This window comes from Erpetoichthys calabaricus, chromosome 17, assembly GCF_900747795.2.
Source record: "Erpetoichthys calabaricus chromosome 17, fErpCal1.3, whole genome shotgun sequence".
NCBI lineage: Eukaryota > Metazoa > Chordata > Cladistia > Polypteriformes > Polypteridae > Erpetoichthys > Erpetoichthys calabaricus.
The window spans coordinates 97,137,876-97,153,656 of NC_041410.2; the positions used below are offsets into that span (position 1 = coordinate 97,137,876).

General features: G+C 42.0%; 1 protein-coding gene across 3 annotated transcripts in view; it reads right to left on the reverse strand.

Annotated features, from left to right (window-relative positions):
• The window catches only part of LOC114667936 (beta-1,3-galactosyltransferase 2-like), a 43,263-nt gene that overhangs the window by 15,954 nt on the left and 11,528 nt on the right, over positions 1-15,781 (reverse strand). For 2 of the 3 annotated variants that reach the window (XM_051920402.1, XM_028823470.1), the window contains exon 1: positions 5,521-5,605. The exons of the other annotated variant lie outside the window; for it this stretch is intronic. The gene's annotated coding sequence lies outside the window, so the exon portion shown is untranslated. Of the gene's footprint in view, positions 1-5,520; positions 5,606-15,781 lie in introns of those variants that run through there. 3 annotated transcript variants of the gene reach the window in all.

A 15,781-nucleotide genomic window follows, 5' to 3' on the forward strand; every position in this document is an offset into this window, starting at 1 on the left:
AATCGGAGCGCCCGTGGTTTTTAAAAAGTTTTTTTTTTTTTTTTTTTTGTTCTCGAAACATGGAGTGCCCCTTTTCGACGTTCCCACACTGTAAAAAGCAATTCAAGGGACCTCTAACCACCACTTAATCAAGTGCATTCTATTAGGTTAAAAATTCAACTTCAATGATTTTATTAAACATTTTAATTTGAAAACATTATTTAATGTGTTGACGTGAAAGAATTATATTAGTACATATTTTAGCTTAGACTTGTAAGTAATCTAAACTCAAATTCCTTTTTTCATTTATTGAAAAACAAAATTCAAGTTCATCTAACGTTATTGCTATTTAATTTCTCTGTTTCATGAGTGGGCACGAAACTCCTCCCACTTAACATGCTGTGAGAAGATCGTAACGCCATATTGCAAGTGAAACAAACGGCTACGGTGAGTGATAGAGCAGGCTAACGTGATGGCTGTCTAACATTAGGCAGATGAACAGGTAGAAGCTAAGTGATAGAGGAGCAATTTCAAGCTAATAATTATTTACATTGGTCTAACATATAATTTACTTATTTTGCATAACTGGTTGAATAGCTCTAGTGAAATTTAGTGCCGTCCATCTTACCATATTTTCTCAACATTACTTTTTTTTTGTTCGAGCCGCTAATGATTTCTCACGTGCGTTTCAATGTTGGTTAAGGATTTTAGATGCAATATTGCCTTACTGCATGTAAGCCTGATGCCATTTTGAGAAGATACTTCATTAATTGTAATAATCTTTCTTTGACTCTAAACTTAACAACTGGAAAATAAGTAGAGTATACTCCGAAGCAGTACAGCCATTTTTCTTAAAATTGCTGTTTGTTATTTTCATTTTTGTGCCTTTTTTCAATTATTCAAAGTAGCCATTTTAATCAGGATGTATGTTAAACTCACCACCATCATCATATGTGTGTGCTTTGCCTCAACTGGACTGTAAAATGTTCCTTTGCTTATAAAATCTGCAGGGGGGATGGAATCAGTGCAATATTATACATTTTGTCCAAGTTTGTCTTGGTCTTAAAGGTTGAATTGCATAGAGCTCTTTCTGTCTGACCATTGACTGTTTTGACCAAATTAATGGATGTTGTCTCATCTAGAGGAGGAACTTCAGGATTGAGGATAAGGCACATTAAGAATCAGCTTCTAGAGGTGTGACAACTAATCAGACTCGTCTTTGAAATTAAGCTTGCTGACTTGTCACCCTTTTGGATTAGTCATACTGGAATTTAATTTTATTCTTTTTTTCTCTTTTTACTCAATTAGAACAATACAGTTGAAGTACGGAGAGAGGTGGCCATTCGTTGCCTGGTTGTCTACCTTGGAGAAAAGGAACAGGACCTCTTCAAGGAGTTTAATGTAAGTAATTTATCACCGTGGAATCTACACTTTAATATTCCAGACAAAAACCTGCTATAGACAGCTGTAATTGTTACTAAAAACCTGTTTCACTTATAAAGTGGTTATTTTTTACTTTTTTGTTGTTTTGATACCTTTTACTGTGATATGCCTAAAGTAAGACATAACATTTTAAAAAAGGAAATTTTTCTCTGTAGACCTCAACCAAAGAATTGAAAGTTGAAAGTAAGTTCTATTGTGGCACAATTTGACATCACAAATAGTTGAAACATTCTCACTTTCCTAAAGAATGACACATTATAATGCTAGAGAATAACACAATATATGCAAGAAGGCTTCTTTAAATAATAGCAAGAACCACAACAGCATTTTGCTAAATCCTGGCAATGGATCTGACCATTGTCCCATTTGTAAATGAGAAAAAAAAATTATGTGTATTGACTTAATGCTTAGTCCAAACATATTCAGGTTTTCTGATTAGGCTGCCAAACACCATCTTTTCTTTTTGGTGGATTAATACCTGACAAACTTTGCCACTATGAAGATTCTAGTAAGCTTTCGTGCTCTTGTAATACTTCATATTGGCACTTTTGACCCCAACAAACAAAAAAAGTGAGTTAAATGTGTCTCCATAGCTACTGTGTGATGGCAATGCTACTCACTGCTCATGTTGAGCCAGTTCATGTAAGTAGATGTGTATGGTTGAGTGTTGGAATGGTTAAAATAACGTCAGCAGTAATAACACAATTCTGTTTTACTAAACCTCTTAATATACTTTTGCATTTGTTCTGCCAGAGTATTGAAGAATTTGAAGCAAACCTTGACAGGCAAGTATTGAACATTGTCATCATCAAAGACCAGAATCCAAACACTGGAACCATCCTGATCGAGGGAGCCAAAATCCTGGATGGCATTGATGTCCCAAGGTGCTGTGCTTTGCTCATGGGTTTAATAAACGCTCTGAATCTGAGCTATCCCAAGGATCTAAAATGTACATACGAAGTATTTCAGAAACTGTTCCTTGAACTTGATGGACTAAAAACCAGTGGGAAAGTAATGAATCTCAAGTACAGCATTGTCTAAGAACACTTTTCTTTCAAACCACTGCCATTCTTTTTTAAACCCATTTTATTATTTAATCCATAAACCGCTGTTTCAATTGTAAACATTCTCAGGTTTTGTTTTAAATTTTTGTTGATTCTGTGCTGTTGAAAACTTGTTCATTATGTTTCTGTAATCCTGTGTTCAAAGAATGTTGCTCTTTTGTCCAAGAATGTTCTTAGATCAGAGTAGGTGCTGTTGTGTGTTCGTACCTCATGATCTTTGTAAGCACTTGGTATTTTCATAGTGAGGTTGCTATATTTTTCAAAATGTTTTTGCATCCTGCAATGGAAGTCAGGTGTGACAAATATGGCAGTTGAATATTCCCCATCGGGATTAATAAAGTATCTATCTATCTATCTATCTATCTATCTATCTATCTATCTATCTATCTATTCCATTGAGGCCTATATTTTTGCTGCTATAGTATGGCTATTTCTTGAAAAATATAAAAATGCAACATTATATTTCCAATAAAGTACATTTTGCAACATTTTCATTCTTTAAGTGGCTGTAGTTTTAATAATTTAATAAATAATTTAAACTTGATAAAGGTGAAAATTATAGGCTGAAAACACTAATTACACCAACTTCACTTTTTACACCATCACAACTTTAAAATATATTAATAATTAAGTACGTAGAACTTAAAACAGTCTTTAAAAATATAACATAAATTAGTTGGGACAACTTAATTTTTCTGTGCAGTGAATTTAAAAAGTTCTGTGTATCCTATAATTTTTTAAGCTGATGGTGCTTAAAAGCAATTTAAGATCTGAAGGAAAAACCTTTTCCAGTTACTCAGTGTTATGGGTTGGTTCAACGTAATTTTAACCAGAAGTTATAGTAACTTAAAAAGCTTGATGCAGAGCGTTGCGTTAATTTTTTTTGTTGGCCCAAAACAGTAGTTTTTAGAGTGGATTTAACTTAAGTTTTATGTGCGTGTCAATCTTGTATTTGCATTAAGGTCCACTCCTTTTTGTTGCTTAGGGGTTCAAGGAATCTCCACAACTTTGTACACTTGGAAAGTTCCAGTGTTTAATTAACTTCATTTTTTCCGAATGGCGTGGGTTGTGTGTGTGTGTGTGTTGGGGGTGCTGATATAATGGCCAATTTGTTTCCCATACTTCATCACAAAGCACCTTTACCTTCTTTAGAACCAAATTAAGGTGCGGCACACTGGCGCAATAGTAGAGCTGCTGCCGCGCCGCTGTGTGGTTTACGTGTTCTCTTCGTCTCTCTGCTCGTTTCCTCCTACTGGAGGTTAGGTGCATTGTTGGCTCGGGGGGGTTCTTCCCTGCGATGCACTGGCGCGCCCCCTCCAGGGTTTGTTCCTGCCTTGTGCTGGGTTATGTGGGTTAGAAAAGGACACGATGTGACCACCAAAGTATGAAAATTATCTGCAAAATAATCTTTTATTATTTTGATTCTGCTAGAATATCAATACTGTTGCTGTTAGTTGTATTTGAATACTAATTACACCCAAGATGACATATGCAAACCTTTTCTATGATTTGTGTGTGTGTTATGAGTGCTTTATATTTATTCTTCGTTCTTAATCGAATTTTAATTATTAGGTGCTTGCCTACGATAACGCTTGTGGCAGACAAACATCCGCCACATCCTCTCAGTTGCAGCAAGCAGCGCTCACCGCGTATCAGCCAAAGAACACACAGAGTCCCCGACCCCTGCAGCTGCAAAACCGAGGATTGGGTTTCGAGTAGTGAGAAAAGCGCTATATAAATGCAAAGTAGTATTATTAGGTTGATTAGGGGTGGCACAGTGGCGCAGTGGGTAGCGCCCCTGCCTCAGTTAGGAGACCCGGGTCTGGTTGTGAGCTGTTGTGGTCACCGCGCTACAAGAAAGGCAAAGCAACATCTGAACCTGTGCAAAAGGAGAGGAGCCAGAGAGTGACAGACTCGAGAATGAAACCTCGTCGTCAATAAAGCAGTTCAGCAGAATTATTTCAACTTAACAGTGAAGCGCGTGCGTACTCACGAATACCAACGGGGGGGGAAGCAGGGGATGGGCGGTATATAGGGGAAGTGAGTTTAGGACTGAAGCCAAGAAGAACTTATTTACAAGAGAGCTGTGGTCATCAGAAACAAATTACCAAGACATGGAGTTGAAGCAGAAACCTTGACACCCTTTAAGAAGGACATGGATGGACAAATGGACCAAGCGGTGCAGGTCTCTTGTTGGTCAGATTTCTTATGTTCACTGCCTGTAAGGCCCTGTCTGACCTGAGCGTTCCTCTGCGGCCTGTAGTGGCAGGATAGCGCGGAGAGAACGCCGAGCGTGTTTGATGGGCACTGCAGCCAATCACACCGTCCACACGGGCTTTCACCGCTTGTGTTCGGTTGGTTGGATGCGCGTTCGAATGGCATCAAAGAAAAAGACGTCGCATGCAGTTTTATCTTGGCGTAAATTTCTGCCAAAATCCCGATGAGCGCGAAGAAAATGTTTGTATTGTGTTTAGATGTTGTTCATGATTACTACGCGTGAAACATATATATATATATATATATATATATATATGCCCTCGGGAGTGACTGTTGGGTCCGAATGAGGGAGGGCAGATGGCTGACAGCGGGGGAAAAATTGACGCTGAAAGGCGAGCGGTGCCCGGAACAACGGGAACGGAAGTTTGGGGTTCAACAATGAAGGTGGTATTGCATTACAAAGTCGTCGGTTTTTTATCTTTAACAGAGACAGAACAATGAGAGATGTATAGGCAATTGTAAATAGTTCAATAAATCAAAGACGTTCATTTTTGCGGTTACAGTCCTGTGTGTTTTTATGCTGTTCCAGTAAACTGTTCTGTGATCCCTTCTTCGTCTTTCTGTTTCTTATTTCTTCTTTTCGAACCGGAAGTGGCATTAATATATTTATTATACACAAACACGCGCGCGCGCAAATTTATTAACAAAATAATAACGGAGAGTTCGAAACCGTTTGTCAGTTGGTGCTAATGCCGTAACTTGAGCTACTACTGCCGATTATTAATCCCGGTGCGCTAAGGTTTGTAGATTTGCTTACCTCAAGGTGACCAGCAGCCGCTCTTCAGGACTCACACTGACTCGCGTGTTTGGTTTATCGGCGTGTACTGTGGAGTTGTAGCCGCTGCAGCAGGCACTCAAAACTGACATCCGACAGGATTTGAAGAACTTCCGCGGAGATGGTCGCATTTCTTCATAGATTATACACACACACACACACACGCGCTGTGCAGTCAGAGGGTGAACCACGTAGCGGCGGCGATGGTTTCTCTGTCTACGTTGCCGTATCAGGAGGATTTTTTTTAACACCAGGATGTTAAAGTTCAGGACTAATAAAGCCAACTGATTCACGTTTCGCGAATCAAAGAAAGGGATGAACCTCAAAACCCCACAGGTTAAAAATAATAATAATACATTTTATTTATATAGCGCCTTTCCCATGCTCAAGGCACTTACAGAATATAATAAAGAACAGCAGCATATACAGTATATAGCATTGTACAAACCAGATAAATAAATAAAGAAGATTAAGACAGTGAATTCTGAAAAAAAAACAGACAACACAATTGATGGTCTCGCACACACACACAGGTTACATTAGCATCTTGACAGAGAAGTAAACTGAGAGAAGGGTAATAAAGTCAAATAGAGCTAAAAGCCTTCCTGAACACATGAGTTTTGAGTTGTTTTTTTAAAAGAATTCGTGGAGTCAGCTTGTAGCGGGGCTACATAGTAGTAAGTGTTGTCAGTGTTAGTACCATGTGCGTCTTGTTTCCATCATCCTGTTTGTGTGTCAGTGAATGTCGTCCCCGTAAAGGGGGACGGATAATGGGAGGAGACCGCAACCCCAATCCTGGAAAACCACCTGTTTGCTATTAATCAATTACATCCATCTCAGGACTATTTAAGTAATCAAGGAGAAGAGTGAAGAGAAGGAGATTGTTCACATTCACGACCCATCTGTACCTGTCATGTTCCCCATCGCGCATTTCCATCCAGTTTGTTTTTCTATCCGCCGGACTTGCTTCAAGAACCTCATCACGAGAGACCCCGGGATCGGAGTTAATCATCATCACGCACCGAGGATTCACGGTGAGGCTGCTCCATTTTGTCCGGGGAAAATCAAACGACTCATTTTTTGCTAGTTCGGTCAACCGCATTCAGGACAGTTTTTTATAACCGGGCTCAAGTTCACATTAATTTCCGTATCGCATTCAGTTTTTGGTATTTGTAGTGTTTGTTATATGTTACAGGGACAAGGGAGGGGGTGTGTGTGTGTATGTATGTATGTATGTATGTATGTATTTGTGCATTTTGTCTTGTTGCTCGTTTAATATAATTACGCACCTATTTTACATATCATCTGTTTTTGTGAGCATAATTAAACCATCGATTGTGGGGAAAATTTTTATTTGTTAGAGGTACGGCTTGATATTTAGATTCAGCTCAGTAATTTTTCCAGGCCACAGGTCTTGGAAGTGTAGCTGCCGGCCGGGTAAGAAGTCGGCCGTTACAAGCTGACCTGATTAATTTCCGTAGATCATCCCAGAGTCTGGGCGCTATACAACTGAAGGCCCTGTCACCTATGGAGTGTAGATTAATGTGGGGTACAATAAGATTGCCAGAATCAGAGGACCTTAGGGGGCGAGCAGGCACATCGTGATGGAGAAGGTCACTGATGTAGTTTGGCGCGAGGTTATTTAAGGCTTTGTAGGTTATTAGTAGGATTTTATATTCGATTCTGTAAGACCCAGGGAGCCAGTCCCCCACAGGTGAGGGGACACTGGCGCACTAATGTTGTTGCCGCTCCTCCCTGCTAACAAAACACCGGGGAGTCCCGAGTCTGGACTGCCTGATCACTGCCCCCTAAAGGTACACACACAAACTACAATCGGGGCTGCAGGTTGACGTTTACCAGAGGCAAACTAACGCGAATGTGACGTCATCTTGAAGCAGAGATGTGACCAGAACATCATGTGTGGGTGAGCAAAAAATATCCATCCATCCGTCCTCATTTTTGTAGGGGGGTTAAATAACAGTTTTATGTAACATAAAAGCAAAAATTGTGGCATAAATCATAACCTATTCAATAAAATTAACAGAGGCAATGGAACTTGTATTTTTTGTGAACAAATAAAGAACTACATCTACAAGATAAATCTCATATGTTGTATACATTTGACTTTATTGACAACAAGAACAGAAACGTGGCTCATTGTAGTCATGGGAGGCTATAGGACATCAGTTTCCAGTGTTTAACCTGGATATTATCTACAGGACCAGTCTGCGGTTACTCTTGGCAAATTCTGAAATAAATTCATTCATGTCTAGATTTTCTGTGATGTTTTTCTCATGTGCCAGAAGGACTAAATTTCTCTTCCTTGAATGCAGTTATTGTTCGGCGGAGTGGAGAAAGAGCTTTCACATGCAGCTGAAGACACACCAATGATGAGTGCTGTGATGCAGACATGGCTCTGACGTGCGGGATACTAGACGCGTGTTTGTGGAAGCTGCCACCATCTTTTTTTTTTTTTTTTTTTAAAAGAACTTTTCCAATTAGTGTAGCCGTGTTTTAATAATAATAATACATTTTATTTATATAGCGCCTTTCCCATGCTCAAGGCACTTACAGAATAAAGAACGGCAGAATATACAGTATTGTACAAACCAGATAAATAAACAAAAGATTTAAGACAGTAAATTCTGAAAAAAGACACCATAATTAATGGTCTCGCACACATACACAGGTTACATGAGCATCTTGACAGAGAAGTAAACTGAGAGAAGTGTAATAAAGTCAAGTAGAGCTAAAAGCCTTCCTGAACAGATGAGTTTTGAGTTGTTTTTTAAAAGAATTCATGGAGTCAGCTGACCTGATTAATTTTGGTAGGTCACTCCAGAGTCTGGGCGCTATACAGCTGAAGGTCCTGCTGTCACCCATGGAGTGTAGATTAGTGAGGGGCACAACAAGATTACCAGAATCCGAGGACCTTAGTGGGCGGGCAGGCACATAGTGATGGAGAAGGTCACTGATGTAGTTTGGTGCGAGGTTATTTAAAGCTTTGTAGGTTATTAGTAGGATTTTATATTCGATTCTGTAGGACACAGGGAGCCAGTGAAGACGGAGCAGGATGGGTGTGATGTGCTCGCTGCTGCTGGCTCGAGTAAGGACTCTTGCAGCTGAGTTTTGAATAAGCTGGAGCTGTGATATAAGATTAGAAGGGGCACCTGCCAGTAGGGAATTACAATAATCGATGCGGGATGTGATAACAGCATGGACAAGTTTCTCAGCATTAGAGAAGGAGAGGAAGGAGCGAACACGGGATATGTGACGGAGGTGAAAGTAAGAAAGTTTCTTAATGTGATTTATGTGGGCGGAATAAGTGAGGGAGGAGTCAAAAATGACACCAAGATTTTTTACAGTAGAGGCAGGTCTGATGAGATCACTGCCAAGATGGACTGGGAAGGAGCTCATTTTATTAAGTTGCATTTTAGTCCCAATTTGCAGGAGTTCAGTTTTATTGCAATTTAATTTTAAAGAGTTCTGCTCCATCCAGGTTTTAATTTCACTAAGGCAGGTTGTGAGCTGAGAAAGCTCTGATGAAGTTCCACTTTTAACATTGAAGTAGAGCTGAGTATCATCTGCATAAAAATGATAACCCAATCCATAACTACGGATAATATGGCCAAGGGGAAGCATGTAAATACAGAAAAGCAGAGGACCAAGGACAGAGCCCTGAGGGACTCCTTGTGTGACTGGCGCTGAGCTGGATCTGCTGTCACCAAGACTAACAAACTCTTGCCTATCACTCAGATAGGACTTGAACCACTGGAGGGCAGTGCCAGAGATACCCAGCATGTTCTCCATTCTGGACAGTAGGATGTCATGTCTAACAGTGTCAAATGCTGCACTGAGGTCTAACAGAATTAATATGCTAGTTTGTCCAGAGTCTGCTGCCATAAGTGTTTGGTTAAGATGTCCTCGCGGTCCAAATTGGAAACACTAAATTTGTAGCAGGCAAAGCAAAAGCTGCCATCACGGACAACAGAATATTCAAGCCACGGTCGAGACTGATACCAGCTTGCACTAAAACATCTGAGTGTCTTTCCGAATGCGCGCTTGGGATAATTAATTAAAACGGGCTGGGATGGGCTATCCATATTTAAGTCAGGCAGACCGGACTGTAGATTTTGTTGAAGACAGAGGTTTGGAGTACCCGACACGGGCGCAGAGCTGGAGGATTGTGTAGGCTTATCTACATCTTTTGAAGTTTCAGTTCCCGATGTGGGTGCGCTGTGCTCCGTGTTGGTAGCAGTGGTGCTGGGCTCAACCGTGAAGCCAGCAGCTTGCAGAGGGACAGAGGTTGAAGATGTCTGCTTTTTTAATAAGCAACCTATGCATAGTCTTTGGTGTTGCCAGCCAGAAAATAAAAGAAGAATGGAACGTATAAACAATTTTAATTAAAGAATGCGGTCAACAGCTTCAAAACGTGCTGCAAAATTGTGCGGCGAAGTGAACTGTGAGCAGCAGGGTGCCTGTCTAGAGGAGACACTGACGGATATGCTGCAAATTCAAACGGGACAATTGGAAAGCAACTCAGTTTTGAAAATCAAATGTTATTCTTCTGAGTTTTCATTGGACAGACAGAGCAATTCGCAGGGGGGGGGCACGGCTTGTCTGGGGGGGGGGTAGTGCCCACCCCAGCCCCCAGCGTGGTCGCACCTCTGTCTTGAAGTCAATTAAGCGCCACAACAAAACAAAACGCAACTTGCGTTAGCATGCAGCTCTTGTTGAAGATGACGCCACAAGTGTAGGTCACGATTCCCTAAACTATTCTGGCTGACTCACCCGCTGTACTTAACGGGGATGGGTGACGTACGACTTGCAAAGTTTCTCTGGATGGGTTGCCGCCGAGTCTTGAAGCCATAGACGGTGCTCCACTATGACTTTAGGTGGCGATACTCCAAGGGGTAACACACCTATCCCCGATTTACTCATGGTGCTGATTCATCAAGCGGAAACCTAGTGCCATGACTGTCATAAGCGATTCTCCAATGGAGCACCCAGCCCCTCCCCGGGTATGACTTGTTGGTGTTGATTCATCATGGGGGTACCACGTGGCCATGAATGATGTTGGTAATTTTTCAAGGGAGCATCAAAGATCTGATGGTTTTAATGGACTAGGTTTCCACCCTAAGAAGGGCAAGATTCAGTCATGAGAAGGTGGAGTTTAAGGAACCCTGGTGTAAGTTGGGAGAAACCTAAAAGAAGACAAACACAAAAGCATGTATGGGTCCCGGCTTGGGGTCCCCATGTATGTAGCAGTGGCACATATATGACTGAGTGGTCCAACCAGGCTTCAGGTGATGACTCCCAGCTATGCTCCATTTGCCAGTGCACCCACCACATCAGAACGTTTTCTTTGTGCAAGTTATTCAGGATGGGCGGCACGGTGGCGCAGTGGGTAGCGCTGCTGCCTCGCAGTTAGGAGACCCGGGTTCGCTTCCTGGGTCCTCCCTGCGTGGAGTTTGCATGTTCTCCCCGTGTCTACGTGGGTTTCCTCCCACAGTCCAAAGACATGCAGGTTAGGTGGATTGGCGATTCTATATTGGCCGCTAGTGTGTGCTTGGTGTGTTTGTGTGTGTCCTGCGGTGGGTTGGCACCCTGCCCGGGATTGGTTCCTGCCTTGTGCCCTGTGTTGGCTGGGATTGGCTCCAGCAGACCCCCGTGACCCTGTGTTCGGATTCAGCGGGTTGGAAAATGGATGGATGGAAGTTATTCAGCATGGAAAAAGGGGGCTTTACTTGGGGAGCTTCTAAAAGCGTAACGTTTCAAACTGTAAGGTAGACCTGGAGATGTTTGCTTTTAAATATCTAGTAGCCCAATATGTTCTACCATGAATGCATTTCCCAATTCACTCTACGCATGCATAGTTGTGTTGGGGGGGGGGGGGGGTCTTTTTGTGTTTCCTTGGATAGATAGATAGATGCTTTATTAATCCCAATGGGAAATTCACATTCTTCAGCAGCAGTGATACAATAAATAATATTAAATTAAAGAATGATTAATAATGCAGGTGAAAAAACAGACTAACTGTATAATGTTAACGTTTACCCCCCCCGGATGGAATTAAAGAGTCGCATAGTTTGAGGAGATCGTTCCTCCCCCAATCTGTCAGTGGAGCAGGACAGTATAGGGTGGTATACCAATAATTCGGTATGGGGGGGCAGGTGTACTCTGGGTAAACTCGGAAGGCATTTTTAAGAGGGCAGACTATTTCATATCCATCTCGCAAAAATAAACGGGAAACCAAGAAGGAGTCGGAGTTAATTTGCGACATTACCGGAACAGATCGAGAATACGCCAGGCCTCCAAATGAGGCACTCTGTAGGAAGTGACGGGTTTTGCAAACCCAAGTTAACCTCTTGACTACAAAAGAAGCAGAATGGCTCATCTTTAACCTGCGACATCATTATTATGAGCACGAAGGGAAGGCCAATGAGATCTTAGCCGAGCAAATCCACAGGCAGAAAGTCCGTAATGCAGTAACGGCAAACAAAAACACAGATGGAGGTAACTGACCACAAAAATATAACGGACATATTTAGAGCGTGCTAGACGTCCTTCTAAGAAGATTTATTAGAGATACCTGTCTGAGATTAAAACACGTAAAGCAGGCCGTCTTAACAGCATTATAGACCCCCCGACAAAGCGGTGCACTTGGGGGGGCTGGGGACCTACACAACAAGTCGCCACATACATAGATTAGCGTGGGGCCCAGCGTACCCATGCGTTAAGACAGCCCTGGCTTATAAACCTTGTCCATCGGTCATGTCTTTGCATCCTGCATGCGAATAATTCCACTTGAAATTCAACTTCTCATCCCCACGACTCCTCCGCTACTTTCAAACTCAACACTTTGCTAAACTGAATCTGCCCGATTTCTTCTTTCCACCCCGTCCACCTCGTGGTTTTAGTATTCCTGGTCCAGTGACGTGCTGGCGAGTCCTTCAGAGTCAGATTTACAAATATATGAACCCAGAAGAGTAGCTTATTGACTCTTCAGTTGGCAGCCTGCACATTAGTTACGTTTCACGTCTCGTCAGAATTCTTTACACACACATAAGTAAGGCACATATTTGTTTAAGAAAGAATAGCGGCGGGACAGAGCGTATTTGCTCTGCGCCCTCCATGTGTTCTAAAGTATGAATTCCACAATTGATACTCTTTAACTACATATGAAAGTACTGAGTGATATACACCAAAAAAAAAACGATTTCAATTTGACCTTAATTGAAGTGTTTAGTTTTTTAAGCATTTTATTCTGATGCTTTAATCAATTTTAATAGAGAAAACAGGATAACAAGAAAAAGAATATTTTATTTAAGGTCAAGGTATTTAAGGTTTTTAAATATTAGGTTGTCATTTTCTTAGTCTGATCCCATTTTTTAATAAAATTGAAAAACGTTTATGGTCTTACCTTTATTTGTAAATGAAGTCCATGTGCCTATCCCTCTGCACGAAAATCTCCGTCACTTTCTTGTAAAAGTCCTACTTGTTTTCCTTTAGTTTTACAAATCTTAAATCTTCCATTTTGGCAGGCGGTCAGAACAAAAAATAAAAATAAACGGCCCGCTGCAGTGCCCTTGACTCTCTGATGTCGCTAACTTATTGGCGCCTCTGCGCAGAAGAACAGTTGCAACGAGCACCTGTTGAGCTCACATGCGCCCCCTTCAGGCCGTCACGGTACACTGTCTCACCTTGTGCCTTTTCATTGCGGTTCTATGTCAGATCAGCAAGACTAAATATGTCGCCCACATTCATTAAAGATATTAGCCAGGCTGTGGAAAGCCAGGGTGTACAAAACTCCCTGCTTAATGCTGAAACTCGGCAAGACACGCCCCACAAGACTATTGCGCATGCACAGCGTTTTGTTCCTGAATTGTAACGCGCTCACAGTCTCTACCTGCTTGTTTGCATTTTTCCAAGTTAGTTTGCTGTTACCTTTTGTAACTGTGTGTTGTGCGTTACTGACAAAGTAAGTCATTTCCTTTTTTGCAGCGTTCACTATAACTTAATATATTAGTTAATGTTGCAACTTATGTTGGTGGTCAGTGCAAGTATACAAAAGCGCTATTATGGCTATGTTTGCTGTTTGCAAATAAACTTATTGTTAAGTCTGTGCACTGTTGACCTTGGCGGAGAGAAGCGCTGTACTTTACTTCGCTCCATGACGTTAAAATGTGTTGATTCTTGCCGTATTAAACGGAAAGGTTTTGGGTTTTTTTTTGTAAACGAATGCCATCTTGGGCATTTCGCTGTACCTTTTATTCTAGTAAATAGTGCCACCTACTGGTTGGATTAAACAATACGTAACATTGAGTAATTGGTTTAACACTGCTCTTCCTGAATACTGTGTAACGTTGACATTTAATTAGTTATGTGCATTTATGTATTTCATTTGTACACTTATTGTATTCATTTATTTTTGTTTAGATACCACACATACACTTACGTATACAAATCTATTAAAGTACTTGAAGCAAGCTGGAAAAGGGTGTGATCTACTCTCTGGTGTAGTTGCGGTTCTTTCTAACCGACGAATTAGGCCAGCAAGTGTACAATCAGCACAGTAACGTACAACTGTCCCTCTCACAGGGTGTATAATAAACGTTTCTGCAAACATTATATTGGTGACATAGAGAGAGACAGCGACGGGCACGCACCAATCAGCCCCGTGTGTGAGGAGAGCGCAGTCCGAGGTTTCTCCGCTGTATTTGAATAGGAAATGCGCTAATTCCGCGATTTTGACTATAACATACAGAAAACAAATCTATAGCACAGACCAGTGGACAAATTAATTTTATGTTATCATTATTAGTTTTTTTTTTTTTTTTATACTTTTCATGATGACAGCCCCTGACCGCGCGTCCCTGTCTTGGTGCTTCTTGAAGACTCTCTACAATTTATAAAAACTATCTTAAAGTCGGTCCCTTTCAAAGACTCCAGAGTAGCTTTTGGATGAATCCCTCACTTAGTATTTCAGAAACTGAGCACAGAATCCATCACCTGTGCAAAAGCATTCAGTCATTCATTCAGCTTTAAAATCTTCTACCGAGTGCATTTATCTCGTTTTAAAATTGTCCAAAATGTTTCCAACCTCCGAACATTGCAGTCGAGCTCCAGCCTCACCGGCCCGCATGTTCTGGGCACCGTGCACCAAATTAACGACATTTTGGACCAAAATCTATCCGAGAGCCTCGATGTCCCAATCACTCCTATAACCCAAGAACGGCTGTGTGTGGTGGGCTCTCAGAGGGGCTTACAAAGGAGAAGGACAAACTGCAGTTGCCTTTACTGCACTGCTAGCACATATCTGGCTCAACTGGAGGAATCCCACCCCCCCACGCGCCCCCCCCCCCCCTGAAGTCGGTGGGTAACCGATGTTCTGTACTACTTGAAATGGGGGGGGGGGGGTTGAAATTCTCACTTAGAGGTCCTTTCAAAACTTAAAAACCTGTTAGGACCTACCGTAATCAGTAACTTTGTAAAAGCTTCCATTTTTAGGGGAAACGGACACCCTTCTTCCTCTTTTTATCGAATAGCTGCAGTTACTGGTTCTTTCTTTCTTTCTCTAGCCTGAGGGTCAACTTCTGCTTTGATTTGTTCAATGTTTGACTTGGCTGTACACGGAGTGTTATCCGTTTCTAATTAAAATCAATAAAAAATATTCTTAATAAAACTCCCGTTTACATCCTGGTGAATGTGACTGAAGCGCAGCAGCACCTGGCAGATCACATCACCCGTTTGGAGAAGAGCCATGCGATCCCCCCCGTTAGAGCGATGGGCGACTTTAATAACGCAGACCTCGCCAACGAGTTCCCCAGTTACAAGCCGCTCATTCAAAGCCCCACCAGGCACTGGGAGCACTGCGACTGCGCTGAACCGGCACACCGGCCGGCCTTGAGCTCGCGCGCCGCTGGGGGATTTCTGACCGCGTTCCGCTGCAGTTGCTTCTCACTTCTAAACAAAGGAAAAATGAGCGAAAGCTGTGAAGAAATCCGAACGGCCGCGGACTGCTGCTGCGTCAGCTGATGATTGTCAGGACTACACAGACGGCGTGTGAAAGCCTTCACGAGCCGACCGCCATATCAGCTTCTGTGAAGAGGTTTGCATTCTCGGCCAAACTATTGTGATCTTCAACAATGGAAAGTCGTGGTGCGCCAGAGAACTAAGGAATCTGCGTCAGATGAGAGAGAGGAAAAAATGGGGGCCATAAAGCGGACGATAAGGACACCTG